Raw genomic sequence first — 17,796 nt, forward strand, 5'->3', positions numbered from 1 at the left:
CAGGGTTTTCACTTGGTTCTCGGATTATTCTTGTGGTTTTCGATTTTTTGGGCTTGGGCCCAGTTTGAAAATTTGGGCTCGAATTGAGCCTGTTTTACATTTGCAGCCTACACGGACAAAATTTCTGATTTTTGATTTAATAAAAATTCGAAAGTTTTGAAAATAAAAATTCGGGGTATTACAGTTAGTTAGCAAAGTAATTAAATCTGGTTAGTATTCAAAACGAGTTATATGGATGAATTTTATAATAATTAGGATGTTTTAGTTTCTATGAAGTTAATACTAATAAGGGTTAATATTATTAAGTAATATGTAATTGAATGTTAATTAAGGATTATTAGTGTAATTTGTTTTATATATGATATCGTTAATTGGATGATATGAGTTGCGTAGAATATATTATGTAAATTTGGGTAAAGTATGACCTGTTGTTCTTATAAGCAGCAGCTAAGATGAAGCTAGTGCCATTGTATATCAGTTAATATGTTAATGAATAGTTTGATTGTAGACCTTGCCATAATTAGAAATTATATTTCTATGCCAACACAAAGGAAATTTAATAAGCCTATGTTTAGGAGTGAATCAAGTTACTTAATAGATATATATGCTTTGAATATTTTTTATTTAGGTTAGCATTGAATTTTAGTGGATAGCTTAGAATTTGACTTATCGATGCAAGTTCTATTTATAAGGTGTACAATTATTTGATAATTAGTTAGGGGACAATTAATAATATCATTGGAACATGTTGGAGGTTATTAAAATTTGTAGATTTATTTAGTGGACGTTGACATACTTGTACTGAAAGGAGGATGGGACTTAAATTGTTGATTGCCCGACGGATGGGCTGTGTGTATTGATTGATATATATATATATATATATATATATATATATATATATATAATATTGTGATATTTGAGCAGGTAGATAGTCCAATTTTTAGGGGAGGTGCTGCCGAAATTTCGATAGAACTTAGACTAAATTTTAATTAACAACATAAATAATAAGTTTATTTAGATTAGTTCTATAATTTGGTACATAATAAATATAGTGCTTTGATTATTTATTACTTTATTATTCATTTAATTATTTACATATTTATTTATTTATTTTCATTATTATTGTTAATATTGTTGTTTATTTTATTATTGTTGTTTATTGCTAATAGTATTTATTTAATTATTCAATTGCATTTGAGAAATGGATGTCTAATGGTGCATTGCATTACGATGTTCAATTGATCAATATGTCTGCATCTAATTGAAATGTTTGATTACTTGTGCTATGAATATACTATGCCTTGTTTGTGTGGAATTGGGATGAAGTGGACCACCATGGGTTTGTAAGGACGGTCTGTGATATGGATCCTGATTATGATATGATATTTGACCGTCGGCCGGGAAAATGGGAGATCGGCGCCCCCGTGTGCACCTGATGATATGGGTTATATAGAACCACAGGATGGCCTCTTGTTGTTGCGCACCTGATAATCTAGATTTGATTGTAGCCCGCAGGGTGGCCTCCTGTTGTGAGCACTTGATGATCTAGATTGGATGGAGACCACCGGGTTGCCTCCTGTTGGTATGGAAAAGAAGAGAGAGAATGGAAAAACAATGAGAGGACTGGTCAGTGAGGATTAGACCAGTTGGCCGTATGGGGGATCGGCTCCCTGGTGCACATGTATGAGAGGGCGAGCCATGTGTGAGAACGGCTCGTTGGGGTTTCAGGTGGTGCCACTGACTAATTTCCACGTGATGTGATTATTTGAAGGTGATATTGTTTGTGAGTGCTGGTGACATGTCATTTGTGTGACTGGCTGCGTGAGCATATAACTAGTCGGATGACTAGAATGATATATATATTTATACATTTGTGTGAATGTGTGTGTTGTGCAATAATAGTTACTCCTTAGAAAGGTCACATATCTTGTTTAATTTTTCAGGAAGTAAATTTCTCTTTAATTCGGTCAAGCTATGTTCCTTCGTCGCAGAATTAGAAAGAAAATTTTCCTAGACCAATAAATATTTTGCTATGTATCTAGATGTATAAAACTCTATGTATATCTATTAGTTAGTGACCCGTAGTTGTAGAAATTGTATACAATTAGTCGTGTATTAACATAGACAATATAATTATGTGAGCCCATATTAAAAATGTGGTGAATTGTTAATTGGGCCCAAACTGTGGAATGTTTAATATTATATTGAGATAATAAATTTTTAGTGTTCCAGGCTTACTACGGGCCTCGGGGGCCTTAAGCTTACTTGGGCTCTAGTGCCGGTCCGGTCCACGGAAACGGGTCGTGACAATTTACCATTGAGCCATTTTCTACTTTTGCACTTAGTAATAGCAACTCTTAGTAAAACCCTTTGTTTTTTTTTTTTACAATGGGCCAATTAGGCCAAAACTTTCAACATTCAACATGACTATAATACATTCTTCATTTTTTTTTCTTTCTTTTTTTGTTAAAATGTGCCTATTATATAATTTTCCAAAAAAAAAAAAATGTACTTATCACCATCACCACTATTATTACTAATAAGTTATAATCCTATAAATTTATTCTACGAATTTATTGTTATATTATTACTCTATTACTACAAGTACAAAATTTTAATGTCAAATTTGTTTACTTTGTTGAATAATAATAATAATAATAATAAAAAGAAAATTTTCACTTTGAAATTCTCAAAATTTTCTTTTCATATTGACTATATTTTTTTTTCACAGAATAATAAATATAATAACATTGTTTGCCCACGCAAGCTTTTTTTTTTTTTTTTTAAATCTTCATGAACTATATTCCTATAACTTGTTTTTTTTTTTAAAAAAAAAAAAAATCATTATAGGTGCTACATCTATGTTAATTGCATAGCATTTTGTACTATTTCAACACAAGCATAAATGTACATGCATGGATTTTCAATTTCATGTAAGTGAAAAAATAATCATCCGATAATAAATATTTTAACATAACTATATTAGACCAAAATATATAAATACTATTATGATTTCTTGCATAATTATATATGCATGTTAGTGTTAGAATAATATTCATAATGCTATTTATGGGCTGAAATTATCATGGATGAAAGTTAATAAATATGAATTATCATGTAACACTAAATTCCATGATTATAACATGCTTTAAAATTAAATATTAATTTATGATAATTAACCGTCGTGCCGGGATTTATGCTCCATATATTCTTAATTAATATTTTCCTTCTATTAAGTTTTCTGGTTAAAAAGTGGACGTATTCCGTCTGAAAATGAGTATGACTAACAGTAAAGAATTGAGTTTTTAAACATAAGAATTCAATAATTAATTCAAGTAAAAATTAGGGATGTGATAATAACTTTTTAAAAGTAAAAGGACCAAAGTGTTAATTTAGAAAATTATTTAGAGATACAACTACACTAAATGCATTTTACTATTTTTAAAGGAACAAAGCAAACAAACTAACGGATCATGGCACATGGAATGCACACCCATATATGTGACAATTACAACCGACAAGAGTAAGTAAGGCAATGATCATCATTCCATAAGAAGCTCATACACAAATCAAGTATTTAATCTTCCTGATACAAGAATCCACATATTCAATCAAATTTACTACTATCCCAATTTAGAATCCTTATTATTATTATCAAGTTCTACCATTAAGTACCATTCGATCCTTTCCAATTAAAGAGAACAAATTCATGGCACTACTACAAGCTTATTTCAAGCAGAATCATAACATTTCTCTAGCTAATTGCTATCAACTGATAAGAGATCCTGACTTCTATCCCAATCTCATCACATATTTATCAACTTAACCATTTTCCAACGAAAGATATATAATCTCCTTTCAAATCCTACTAATAAGAATCCCATAAAAACATATAGTACTTCAACTATATAGAGAATTTTAAATTCACAGTCAAGTCCCTATTTTAGTTTCAACTTCTCAATTTCTTTTTTTTTTTTTCAATTTGTCATACCATACCGTTTCTTAACTAATTATGACTAAAACTTATGCAACTAGCTAAGTTAGATGTCGTCGTGCCGGATAATTCTTAATTTATTTTCTAGAATTTGTGAACGCCATTCTATTATACTCACTTCCATAAAGAAATCCAGCCTACAATCAAGATGTAAAATTCTCCAAACCGTAGTTTATATTCAACTTATCTATTTCTTCTATCCTTAATCAATCTTTTAGACCTAAGTTTACGTATTTAGAGATCAAGAATCCTAAACAAGTAACGCCTTTTGCTCTAGTTTAAGTAAGAGATTAAGGATGTTAAACCTATAATCCAACTCTTGATTAAACTATGTCCTTTGTTTTATGTTTATTCTTAATTCCATGAGTGCCTATGAATATTCAGATAATAATATCATTGAGTTATTCCTTTTCTCCAAGTCTATCACCTCCAAATTTTGTAAAATTTATTCCTAATACGATCTAGGAATATCCTCAACCTTAATTATGTTCTCTCTATATCCTGTACTCTAAACAAGGTTAATACCTCATTGAATCCTTTAACATCAGAGTTACAATGTACCAGTCTTCGAATTGACCTAGCTAATTAAGTATTCCTTTAAACCGCAAGTTATATCGCAAACTGCTATTTATAACAATTTTATTCATTTATCCGCAATTGCATCGATTACTAAGGAATTCAAAACAGGTTTACACTGACTCCACTTCATGTCTTATTAATTCTCATCCTAATTGGTATCTCAATCATTCCATGAGCAATTTCCATTGATTAATAATCTAATTGACACACATGAAGTGGCACTCCAAGATAATTAAGATATAATCTTATCTAGTTATCACATCCAATAATCTTATAACTTATATTATCAGTCTTCAAATATTAGCATGTAGTCTCTTCACTAAAATTGTTAAAACTATCCCAAATTCACCTATTTATTTCTTATACCAAGTTTCACTATTCCAAACGAATAGTAAATTAAAACCCAGCTAGTTTGTTACCAAATGCCAATATTCCAAATACCTTTATGTTCTACGAGGGTCATAATTATTAACTTTTCTTCTCCATTCAATAAAATAAATAACTTTCAAAATATGCACTAAGTAATAGAAAGTCCTTATGTATGTACTTTCCACCAACAAGTTACATTTATTCACATTCATTGTCATCTCAAGCTATATCCCATGACCTTTTATCAACTCTTATTCCCAGTTATTACTATTAATAACACATATCGCTTGTACATGATACATTTATAAGCTCAATATATGGGTTCAATTAATATAACTCACAAAACATAATACACTTATCAAATTACAGAAGTCAAAATTTTCTTATCTCTTTCTCTCAAGTAGAAAATCTATCTTTCTTTCTGAATATAAGTACTAAGTTCTTTCGTCATCGGGATTACAATCCTCGACTCAGTTATCTATTTGTTTATCACAAGACATTCAATAGCTTCCTAAATTTGATCTCTTTTTAGATTCTAAATTTACTATTTATGATCCATTAAATTCTCGAAACTCACCTCGCAAAGACCGATTAACTCAACTCATAAGTTTGGTTATAACATTATCCATTATTTATTTAATATTCTATTAGAATTCTCACCGACAGTGACAATTATTTTAAACCTCAAAGCCATTTTCCTTCCTACCTTCAATAGTATACATGTTCCATCATTCTACCTTTAATAATATTTCACTTCTTTTTGTTTAACTACATATTCTTATCTACTTATTCTAAAGCATCTTAACTTTCTAAATTTTCATAAATCTTAAATTTATTTACAGCATAAAATTACTATTCAAGCTATAATTTTTCTAATATAATTATCACCTAATATAATAGCATTTCAATCCCAAAACCACTAATTTCCTTTGCTATCTTTTACTTTGATTTTTATTATACTTGGTCCATAAGCTTAGTCTGGCTTATTAAACATCCTACATGTACTAGGATTTTAGTTATATCACACATGGATCCATCACTCTTTCATGACTTGTAAACCACAATTTTTCTACACTCATGAAATCCCAAAATATAGAAGTCTTTATCTTAAATCCGCTGATGTATCATTATTCCCATTTTCATTGAATCTTGTTACCCATAATCCCTGATTTATTAAACCTCTAAATACTGGCTATCCTCATTTAAATCATACTAATTTATACTCTTCACGTTTCTGTAATTGATTCTTTTCTTAATATCTATACAATAACAGGACTAGATCCATCCTTATTTATCTAATTCATTCATATAACATCAAAAGACGAAATACCACTAGATTTAATTCTTATTTATACCATATTAAACCATAAGATGCCACAATCCACACAATATCCATCACTAAGTACATAAAGATTAGAGTACTTTATCTCTTACTAAAAATCACAATTTACTTTTCTTATAACCACAATAATTTATATTATTTCCTATATTCACACACCAAAAGAAATAGTTGCAGAATACAACAATACACTTTACTCTACCAAGCAATCATTACTCATAAATAAAACTCACTTCATATAGTAATTCCACCAGTATTATTCATCATGAGAAATACTCATCACCAATTATTATAGCAAATCACACCAAATCCTTCAATATTCAAACCTTATAAAAATCATGTATATCCATTCCATCAAGAAAAATATTTATCTCAATAATTATAAGAAATTCTACTAACCAACATCATGTAAATTTCATCAAATACATACACTAATTCAATACTCTAATTAAATAGATTCTAATGTCCTCAAATTCAAATCATTTAGTTCTCTTATTAAATAATTAGCAACTCATTCTCAATTCCGCAGGCACACATATACAAACATTCATGCATTCTTAAACATATATTTCATATTCAACACGTATTAAATAAAAATAGTATACTTTTATCATTTAACTTCAACTTATTAATCATATAGAACTTATCTTCTTACATACTTAAATTATATATGAATATTATTTATTCCATATAAGGATTTTTGTTTAAACCATCCCCTTAGCATCAGTAACCAAATCACCTCTCTAAAGAACAAGGATACAAATTTTAAATCATTAAACAACTTGACTTTAATCTGGTTGCGAACAACGCTGAAGGGGTAAGCAAGGAAGACTATGTCAAGACATGACAGGAATTTACTCCGTAGTTACATCTAGACTTATGAACTTTTGCTCTGATACCACCTTTGTCACGACCCGTTTCCGTGGGCCGGACCGGCACTAGGGCCCAGGTAAGCTTAAGGCCCCCGAGGCCCGTAGTAAGCCTAAATTATTCAATCTGTCTACATGATTCTCCTAATTTCAACAAAACAGTAAGCCCATATGACTTAAGATATAAGTTCTATAAAATTTTCAAACATCTGACCCAATATCAAATAATACATAAAATTTAACCAGGGCCTATTCATAATAACTCGTAATCATAATAAGGGCTTATTGGTTTACCTACAGTTAATTACACAATAATTAAGTTATAGCGTAGTGCTAACAATAAGGCCCAATTTAAATACACAATCCTATAACTGCGGAGTTCAAAAATAATCTGATAATAGAATAATTTATACATCCAAAATTAAATAACAGAAATATAAAGTTTACATTTATAACTCTGCGGAGAAGATTGCAGAGCTTCAGTTGAATCCGCTGCTTCCAGATACCTGAGAGGTTTATTGGGGGGGGTGAGTTTTGCAACTCAGTGAATAATAATAAATAATACACACCACATACAATCAAGCAAAATGCACCCTAGTATACTGAATGAACACCCAACAATCAATCATATGGCATCACATCAGCACCCACAAACAATATCACCTTCAAATAATCACATCACGTGGAAATTAGTCAGTGGAGTCACCGAACCCCCGATGAGCCGTCCTCCCACATGGCTCATCCTCTCACATGTGCACCAGGGAGCCGATCCCCCATACTGGCCGACCGGTCTAATCCTCACTTAACCAGCCCTCTCATTGTTTTTGCATTCTCTCTTTTCTTTTCCATACCAACAGGAGGCAACCCGGTCGTCTCCATCAAATCTAGATCATCAGGCGCTCACAACAGGTGGCCACCCTGCTGGCTGCGATCAAATCTAGATTATCCGGTGCGCCCAATAAAGAAGCCAACCTGTGGTTAACGGTAACGGTAACGGTAGGTGCACATGGGGGCGCCGATCTCCCATTTACCCGGCTAACAGTAATCAGAATCAGGATCCATATAACGGTAACGGTCTCACAAACCCATGGTGACCCACTTCATCCCAATTCCACACAAACAAATCACAGTATAGTCACAGCACAAATAATCAGACATTTCATTCATCATAATACACCAATTTCATCCAAATGCACAATTATATATAAGTATAATTATAGTGATCGTAACATAACATATATGATAAAATACTTATAATATATTGTAAACATGTAAATAAAAAATATAATGTTTATAAATAAATGATATGCAAATGCAGTGGTGATATGCATTATTTATTATTACTCACAGTGATGGAGAGCGAAGTTCTAGCTTTGATTCTGTCCTGGAGGAGCACTAGATGGACCCGGGCGATCTAAGCAAAGTAAGAATGACACAAAAAGAAATAATTCTATCAGACAAAATATCTCCTTACCCTTCTAAGAATTTTATTTTATATTCTAAATTTTTCTACGTAATTTAATCTCGATATCTAATTTCTTTTTTGTACTAAAATTTTATCTTTCTATCTAACTCTATTTTATTTGTTTTCGTTTGAATTATATTTTATTTCTTATTTTATTTTCTATTAAAATTTATTTTATTTTCTATTAAAATTTATTTTATTTTCTACCGAAATTTCGGCAGCATTTCCCCTAAAAATTGGACTATCCACCTGTTAAAATATCAACAATATATCTAATATTTCCAAACCACACAGCCCATTCATCGGGCAATCAATCAATCAAATTTTCCATCCTCCATCAATCCCAATATCACCACACAATAACATTATGTTTAAACTATCTTAATTAAATCAACACTAAAATTACAAAGCTATTAACTATCCACATTTACCAAATTAAATTAATTACATTAATCCACTACAAAGTAATAAGTTTAATTTAATTAACTAACATTACTAACATTAACTTAACTAAACTTAACTAACTCATTAATTACAAATAATAAAAATTAATTTCATTAACTAACATTACTAAATTAATCAACTACAAATAATAAAATTAATTTAATTAACTAATATTACTAACATTAACTAGATTAACTAAAATTATTAAAATTAAACTAACTAAATTTTAATTAACTATAATTAATAGAATTAAATTAATTAACTAAAATATTTTTAAATTAATTATCTAAAATTACTAAAACTAATTATCTATTTAATTATACCTAAAAAAAATATAGCTGCTGGAATTATTTGACCGGAAATGGAGGTTACACGTGCCGGAATGAAGAGCAGGTGGAGGTTGGTGGCCGGAGGTGCACTGGAGCAGCGGCAGAGCTGCTGTGACGTCGGCGGAGGCCCGATCTGCAGTGGCAGCGACGGCTTGACAAGGCTGTGCTGCTGCTGTAAGCGCGACAGAGAAGCAGCAACGCGATCTGGCCGAGGAGACGAGGAGCTGCTGGCGGAGCTGTTGCGTTGCCGAGCTGCAGTAGGGGCGGTGGCGGAGTGGCAGTGGCGCGCGGCTCTGCTGCGTTGCCTCTGTCTCGCCAAGAACGCAGGCACAAGGAAAGAAAAAGAAAGAAAAAGGGAAGAAAGGAAGAAAGGAAGGAAGAAGACGAAGAAGAAGAGGGAGGAGTGGCAGTGGTGCTGTGATGGCAGTGGCGATGGAGTGGAGATGCGCTGGTGAGGGGGGAGTGAGTTTAGCATTGGAGATAAAAGAAAAAGAGAATTTTCTAGATGGTTTGGGTCGAACCGATTCGATTCGGTTCGATTCGGCCCAAATCATCGATTTTCAACGGTTTTTCGACTTTTTCAATCGGTTTTTGGTTCAGTTTCTCATGATAGTTGCACTAAAATATTAATATTAATTTCCAGGCTGTCGGTACATTAAATTTAATTGGAAAATCTTTGAAAATAAAAATTCGGGTTGTTTCATTTTAGGACACAAGCATGTGAAAATAACATGACACAAGCATGCAAATTATGACACAGTTACTATGCTTTTGTTTTATCTATTGTCATTCCATTAATATGCTCCATTGAGGTTAGGTAGAAACCACGTAGATAAGGCTATGTTGCGACATAGAATAGCAGATCTGCGCCCCATACAGTTTGGTACTCCGGCTACAGGCCGTTGAGTGGATATGATTATATAGGCCATAGCAGCCAAGCATACAGTTTCATCCAGTTTCATACAGTTTTTCTTATCACTTCGGTTTCACTATAACCTTATGGAGCCATACAGATATCTTGACATAACATTGCATGAATCATACAGTATACTAAACAGCGAGAAAGATCATCAAGGTAAAATGAAAGTATCATGATATGTGTGCTTACATTCCATATGTGAGTACATGTTTATTTCTACATATGTATGTGCTTATATGTTTCTTTATTCGTTGCGATATTCACTAAGTTTTAATCAAAGTTGCAGAATTCATACAGCATAAAGAACATCAGGTAAGATCATGAAAGTATAATGCTATGTATGCTTACAAGTTTATTTATTGAATCTTTAAGGAGCCATACAGTCATGAGATGTTATAAATCATAACTTATATGATGTGACTAAAAGTACATAAGTCATACAGCATAATGAATAGCAAGTAAGACAATGAACATATACTGTTATGTATTCTTACATGTTTATTGATTTCATTCATACAACACAATGAACAGCAGGTAAGATCATGATAGTATCATAATGTGTGATTGAAGGTTCATGTAAAGGAGTTATGAGATAATTAGAACTAAATTATTTATGGTGTGAATTAGAAGTTTATTCTTTGCTATAAAGATGCATTGATGTTGAAATTTACTGAATCTATGATTTTCAATGCTTTTATGAACTTTGTATTTTAAGTAAGTTGCCATCGCACTTTATTAAGTATGTGAATTATGAGCACCACTGAGTTTTATACTCAGCGCGTCGATTTTTATCACGCGTAGGTTGAAGATCGTGGTTGTTACATAAAGACTTGAAGAGTACTATCAAAGCAGAAGTGACTAATTCGGGTTTAGATTGAGAGTTACATAATTAAGAATTATGGCATGTATTAAGATTTATGGCATGTATAATTATTACATTTGTTAGAGCTATGTGATTGTCAATATAAGTGAAGCATGTAATTATTTTGGTGTAAGTAGTTGGAGATAAGAATAATACTTATGAAATGATTGAAATATTTTACTATAGTTGGTATGATTAGGTCATGAAGACTTGATATAGATCATGAATGCAATTAATTGCTGGATATTAAATGCTATTGAGGATTTATACAGTTATGAATATATATATAAAGTGTTGTTGTGTTATGATGATTAGTTGGAGATATTGGAAGTTTGGAGTTTAATTGTGAGTGTTTTATATTCATATTTAGCATACAGGATGATATCAGCATGACAAGACATAAGTTCAACCAGATTGTAGCGTTTCGGCTCGGTTCATTCGGGTTAACGGGTGGACCGGGAAGGGATGTTACAACTCATGCAAAAGGATGGAATCGCCTAAGCTACCATTTTAATCATTACTTCCTTTCGTGCCCTAGAAAGAAATCTGTGACTCCATCGAGAAATAGCCTTTCTCAGTCTATCTCGAAGAAAAAAAAATTGCCTTCTTGTTTTGTCCAACCAAGGAAGGTAGTCTTAGATATCTGCCATGGTTTAAGGGTTGAGAGACCTGCAAAAAATTGATAACTTGTGCTTTAACCAAGGCATCCACATTAGAGCTAAAAAAAACCCCTGATTTCTGTAAATTCACACCCTGTCCGGATGCTACTTCGTACTGTCTTAAAATAGCTGCGACCATTGAAGCTTCTTCCACCTTAGCTTTAAAGAAAAGCAGACCATCGTCGGCAAACAAGAGGTGAGACAACCTTGGGGCAGTTGTACAAATTCTACCTCCATGAATTGAGCCCACAGCCTCTGCATGCTTAAATAAAGCCGAAAGCCCCTCAGAACACAAAATAAACAAGTATGGAGAGAGGGGGCACCCTTGTCTTAACCTGCAAGATGGAATAATAAGACCAACAGTTTCGCCATTCACAAGCACATGATACCTAACCGACTTAACACACATCATAATCAACTGAATAAATGCTGTACAGAAACTAGGTATTATCATTATAGCTTCTAAATAAGACTAGTCAACACGATCATATGCCTTACTGATATCAATCTTCAGAGCCACTATCTGTTCGTGATTCCTCCCACGACTTTTCATAGAATGTATTGTTTCAAAAGCAAGAATTACATTGTCAGCAATTAGCCTCCTGAGTACGAAAGCTGACTGATATGGGGAGACAATTTTTTCCAGGACATGCTTCAGCAGATTAGCAAAGACCTTTGCCACAATCTTATACAAGACGTTACATAAAGAGATTGGCCGCAGATCTTTCACAAATTTAGGTTTATCAATCTTTGGCATTAGGACAATGTTAGTCTCATTCAACAATTCAAGAAAAGAGCCATTAGCAATCCATCTCTTACAGCTAGCAGTAACATCTGAACCCACAACTGACCAAAATTTTTGAAAGAAACATGGATTAAACCCGTCAGGGCCAGGACTTCTATCTAGGTGCATTTGAAATACCGCCGCCATCCGAAGCTTCTCATCAAGAAAAGGGGCCATAAGACTATCATTATCAGATTTAGAAACTCGAGAATTAACATGCGCAAGAACAAAACTAGACTAAACAGGTGAGGCCATAAATAATTTAGTAAAATATTCCAGAAACACAGTATCCATATCCCTCGATTCTTCCTTCCAATCACCATTTGAGTCATGAATACCTATAATATAATTCAATTTTTTACGTGAGGAAGCTGAGGTGTGAAAATACCTAGTGTTTTTGTTTCCATGAGCAAGCCAGAAAATTTTTTATCTTTGTTTCCAATACTACTCTTCTTTAAGGAGCAAATCACCAAGCTGTTTTTGTACTAGAAAATACTCGTCTGAACTATCACCGCTTTGTTGCACTTGAAAACCATTAAGATGGGACTTAAAGCAATTTAATTTCTTTAAGGAACTTGCTACGTAGGTTACGTCCCCAAATTTGCAACCCATCTCTGCATGCATGCATTTTACTTGTCACATCCCCGTGGACACCTTGAGCCCACCTATTAATAATAGTTTCATCAAGAGGAGCCTCTCCAAGCCATGTATTTTCGAACCTGAAGCTAATTTGCCTTCTAGTCCTTCTGTCAGTACCCAATAAAAGCGATAATGGAGAATGGTCCAAGGTGCCACTGATTATATTTAATATTGTTTGCTTGATAACAATGCAAATTAAATAAGGGTATAACAGGAAACTAACAAATATATAATAGTCTTAAAAAGCAAATTGTCTTATATTTTTGGTATGGATAACAAAAGAAACCAAGTCTATTACTGAAATGACTCTAATTTTTATTTTTACAATTTATTTTCAATTATATTTAGTGAACCGACAGCCTGGAAATTAATATTAATATTTTAGTGCAACTACCATGATAACCGAACCCAAAACCGATTGAAAAGTCGAAAACCGATTGAAATCGATGATTTGGGCCGAATCAAACCGAATCAAACCGGTTCGACCCAAACCATCTAGAAAATTCTCTTTTTCTTTTATCTCCAACGCTAAACTCACTCCCCCTCACCAGCGCACCTCCACCCCATCGCCATTGCCACCACAGCGCCACTGCCGCCACCCCCTCTCCCTTTTCTTCTTCCTCTCCTTCTTCCTCTTCTTCTTCTCCTTCTTCTTCTTCTTTCCTTTCTTCCTTTTTCTTTCTTTTTCTTTCCTTGTGCCTACGTTCTTGGCGAGACAGAGGCAACGCAGCAGAGCCGCGCGCCACTGCCACTCCGCCACCGCCCCTACTGCAACTCGACAACGCAGCAGCTCCGCCAGCAGCTCCTCGTCTCCTCGGCCAGATCGCGTTGCTGCCCCTCTGTTGCGCCTACAGCAGCAGCACAGCTTTGTCAAGCTGTCGCTGCCACTGCAGATCGGCCTCCGCCGGCGTCACAGCAGCTCTGCTGTTCCTCCAGCACGCCAATCGGTCGTCTCGGCCTCTCTCCGCCACTGCCAGTCGAGTTCGACCACCGACAGTCACTGCTTCTAACCCAACACGCGTAAGAATCTCCGACCTAGCAATAATTAATTAATTAACGTTAACTGTGTTAATGTTGTTTAGTTAATTTAGTTAATTGTGTTAGTTAATGTTAGTTAGATAATGAAACATTAGTTAATTAAATTAGTATTAGACAATGAAGTTAATTGATTCATTTAGTTAAGTTAGTTTTAGTGAATAAAAGTAATGGTTTGTAGTTAATTTAGTTAGTTAAGTTAGTGTTAGTGTTAGTGTTAGTAATTAGTGTTAGTAATTAATTAGTTAAGTTGGTTGTAGTTAATTGTTGTAGCTAGTTTATTTAGTCAAGTTAGTATCAGTAATATTAGTCAATTAAATTAATTTTATTATTTGAAGTTAATTAATTTAGTAATATTAGTTAAAGAAGTTAACTTTAGTACTTGTGGCCAATTAGTTTAGCTAAGTTAATGTTAGTAATGCTAGTTAATTAAATTAATTTTATTATCTATAGTTAATTAATTTGGTTAATTTAATTTGGTAATTAAGAGTAGTTAACAACTTATTAATTATAGTGTTGATTTTATTAAGGTAGTTTGGATATAATGTTATTGGAATATATAATTTTAATTGTGTGGTGATGTTGAGATTGATGGAGGATGGGAAATGTTGTTTGAACAATTGCTCGACGGATGGGCCGTATAGATTGAATATTTGTGAAATTGTTGATATTTTATCAGGTGAATAGTTCAATTTTTAGGGGAGATGCTGCCGAAATTTCGGTAGAATATAAAAGAAATTTCGGTAGCAAAAATAAACAAACTTCGGTAGGAAATAAAATACAAGTTAGAAGGAAATAAATTATTATAGAAAAGAACTTATATCTCAAAATTTAGTTATGTAGATAAGTTAGGATATAAATAAAATTTTTAAGAGTGGTGAATGAATATTTTGTCTGATAGAATTATTCTTTTGTGTCGTTCTTGAATTTCTTAGATCGCCCGGGTCCATCTAGTGCTCCTCCAGGACAGAATCAAGCTAGAACTTCGCTCTCCATCACTGTGAGTAATAATAAATAATGCATATCAACATGCATTTGCATAGCATTTTTTTTACAAACCTTATATTTTTATATTAAAGCTCATATTTATTTTATGTTGCATAATTTTATATTTGGATGTATTTGGTGTAGTACGTTGAAAGAATTGTTTGAATAATTGTGCTGTGCATATATTGTGATTTGTTTGTGTGGAATTGGGATGAAGTGGGTCACCATGGGACTGTGAGACCGTACCGTTATATGGATCCAATATGATTACCGTTAGCCGGGTAAATGGGAGATCGGCGCCCCCGTGTGCACCTACCGTTACCGTTACCGTTAACCACGGGTTGGCTTCTCGTCGTTGCGCACCGGACAGTCTAGATTTGATTGCAGCCCGCAGGGTGGCCTCCTGTTGTGAGCGCTTGATGATCTAGATTGGATGGAGACCACCGGGTTGCCTCCTGTTGGTATGAAAAAGAAAAGAGAGGATAGAAAAATAATGAGAGGGCTGGTCAAGTGAGGATTAGACCGGTCGGCCAGTATGGGGGATCGGCTCCCTGGTGCACATGTGAGAGGATGAGCCATGTGGGAGGACGGCTCATCGGGGGTTCGGTGACTCCACTGACTAATTTTCACGTGATGTGATTATTTGAAGGTGATATTGTTTGTGGGTGCTGATGTAATGTCATATGATTGACTGTTGTGTGTTCATTCAGCATACTAGGGTGCATTTTGCTTGCCTGTATGTGGTGTGTATTATTTATTATTATTCACCGAGTTGCAAAACTCACCCCCTTCTCTCCAAACCTCCCAGGTACTAGGAAGCAGCTGATTCGATTGAAGCTCTGCAATCTTCTCCGCAGAGTTATAAATGTAAACTTTATATTTTTGTTATTTAATTTTGGTTGTATAAGTTACTCTTTTATCAGATTATTATTGAACTCCGCAGTTATAGGGTTGTGTATTTAAATTGGGCCTTATTGTTAGCACTACGCTATAAATTAATTATTGTGTAATTAACTGTAGGTAAACTAGTAAGCCCTTATTGTGATTATGAGTTATTGTGAATAGGCCCTGGTTAAATTTTATGTATTATTTGATATTGGGCCAGATGTTTGAAAATTTTATAAAACTTATATCTCAAGTCATATGGGCTTACTGTTTTGTTGAAATTAGGAGAATCATGTAGACAGATTGAATAATTTAGGCTTACTACGGGCCTCGGGGGCCTTAAGCTTACCTAGGCCCTAGTGCCGGTCCGGCCCACGGAAACGGGTCGTGACAATTACTATGATGTAAAGGGAGTAATCGCATAGGTTTTTCCTATTCCATTGAATTCTATTAAAACTAGTCTTAAACCCGCATGATGTGCAAATTGTATAATTTTTTATTTTTTTAATTAAATTGAATGTAATTTTAAGAAAATTTTTTTAATTTAAATAATTTACTTATGTACTTTTGATTAAATGATGAAAGGTAAAATTATAAATTCTTTTTTAAATTTTTAAATATTGAACTGAAATATTAATTAACACAATTAATTATTGAAAGCAAATTATTGTTATTCAATCGATATATTTAGTTAATTTTTTTTCTTTAAAATTCTCATATATTAAAATTAAATTAAGTATAAGAATATTTAATCTTAATGAAATAAATTTTAGTGAATTAAAATTAATATTTTAATTCTATTTGTTAATCTAATTATATTATTTAATTAATTTTATTAACTATGACTCTGTTACAACTCTCCTAATTTTTTTTATAGAATAAAAATATTTAATAAAAAACTTTATATTCATTATATATTAATTATAATGAAATCTTATTAGTTTAATCGTAACTTCATTATTTGATAAAGAATATTTAATTTTTATTTAAATATAAAATATATTAATTATAATGAAAAAAATAAAAAGCCATGTCATCAGTTTCATATTTTAACATGTTACCACATAAGCATTTAGGCCTTAGAAATTATATATTTATATAGATTGAAATAATGAAAAAAGATCACTAAATAACCTTAATTAAAAAAAAATGTAAATAATAAAATTATTTTGTACTACTTCCTCTTACTATAAATACAATTCACTTTAAAGTACTTTTTTTTCTTAAAATATAAGTCATTTTGAGAACATTAAAAAATAATTAATAAATTTTTTTTATTTTATTCTTATATATATTCTCTATGTATCATAATAATAACTTTTTTTTTTTTCATTCATCTCAAAATATAGACAATATCATTTTGAAGATTGCAATTTATTTGCTAGTTTCTATTACACCCCTATTTAGTTTGCATTATTAGTAAGCAAACAATATTAAATGTGATATTAGAAAAATACATCACATATTAATGCACTTTATATTTATTTACATGTTTTGATTAAATCTATAAAAATATTTTCAACTGTAGGACTTATTTAAAAATTACTCTAAATTTACCTTTATACTCCAGTCACTCATATTTTAAAGCATAGATATATTAGCATTCTATTTTTAAAATGAAGCGAGGATTTGGATTAA

At 32.4% G+C, this 17,796-nt stretch overlaps 2 long non-coding RNA genes across 2 annotated transcripts; one reads left to right on the plus strand and one right to left on the minus strand.

The window, feature by feature from the left end:
- Nucleotides 1-7,484: 7,484 nt before the first annotated feature.
- LOC149498452 (uncharacterized) lies at nucleotides 7,485-9,824 on the minus strand. Its single transcript, XR_016319692.1, has 3 exons — nucleotides 9,383-9,824; nucleotides 8,499-8,564; nucleotides 7,485-7,656 (listed from the first exon to the last, which is right to left on the minus strand). It is a non-coding gene; the product is annotated as an uncharacterized LOC149498452 (long non-coding RNA).
- A 3,788-nt stretch (nucleotides 9,825-13,612) lies between these two features.
- Nucleotides 13,613-16,362, plus strand: LOC149498453 (uncharacterized). Its single transcript, XR_016319407.1, has 3 exons — nucleotides 13,613-14,271; nucleotides 15,222-15,286; nucleotides 16,082-16,362. It is a non-coding gene; the product is annotated as an uncharacterized LOC149498453 (long non-coding RNA).
- Nucleotides 16,363-17,796: the final 1,434 nt, after the last annotated feature.

The sequence above is a fragment of the Jatropha curcas genome, chromosome 2 (assembly GCF_041381405.1).
Source record: "Jatropha curcas cultivar XTBG-Jc1 chromosome 2, XTBG_Jcur_1.0, whole genome shotgun sequence".
Taxonomy (NCBI): Eukaryota; Viridiplantae; Streptophyta; class Magnoliopsida; order Malpighiales; family Euphorbiaceae; genus Jatropha; species Jatropha curcas.